This window comes from Gracilinanus agilis, chromosome 2 (genome assembly GCF_016433145.1).
Source record: "Gracilinanus agilis isolate LMUSP501 chromosome 2, AgileGrace, whole genome shotgun sequence".
Taxonomy (NCBI): Eukaryota; Metazoa; Chordata; class Mammalia; order Didelphimorphia; family Didelphidae; genus Gracilinanus; species Gracilinanus agilis.
In genome coordinates this window covers 95,799,029-95,799,345 of record NC_058131.1, presented here as the reverse complement: position 1 = coordinate 95,799,345, position 317 = coordinate 95,799,029, and positions in this window count along the sequence as shown.

The following is a 317-nucleotide window of genomic DNA, read 5'->3' as shown; positions in this document are numbered from 1 at the left end:
TCTCTGTTTCTCTCTCTCCCTCTCTCTGTCTGTCTATCTCTGTCTCTCCCTTCCTCCCTCCCCTCTCTCTGTCTCTCTGTCTGTCTCTTCCTCTACCCCTCCCTCCCCCCTCTCTCTCCCTCGGTTTCTTTCTCTGTCTGTCTCTCTCCCTCCCTTTCTCCTCTCTCCCCCCTTTCTCCTCTCTCTCTCCCTCCCTGTCTCTCTCTCTCCCTCCCTCTGTCTCTGTCTCTCTGTTTCTCCCTCTGTTTCTGTCTCTCTCTCCCTCCCTTTATCCTCCCTTCCTCCCTCCTTGTCTCTGTCTCTCTCTCTGTCTCTTT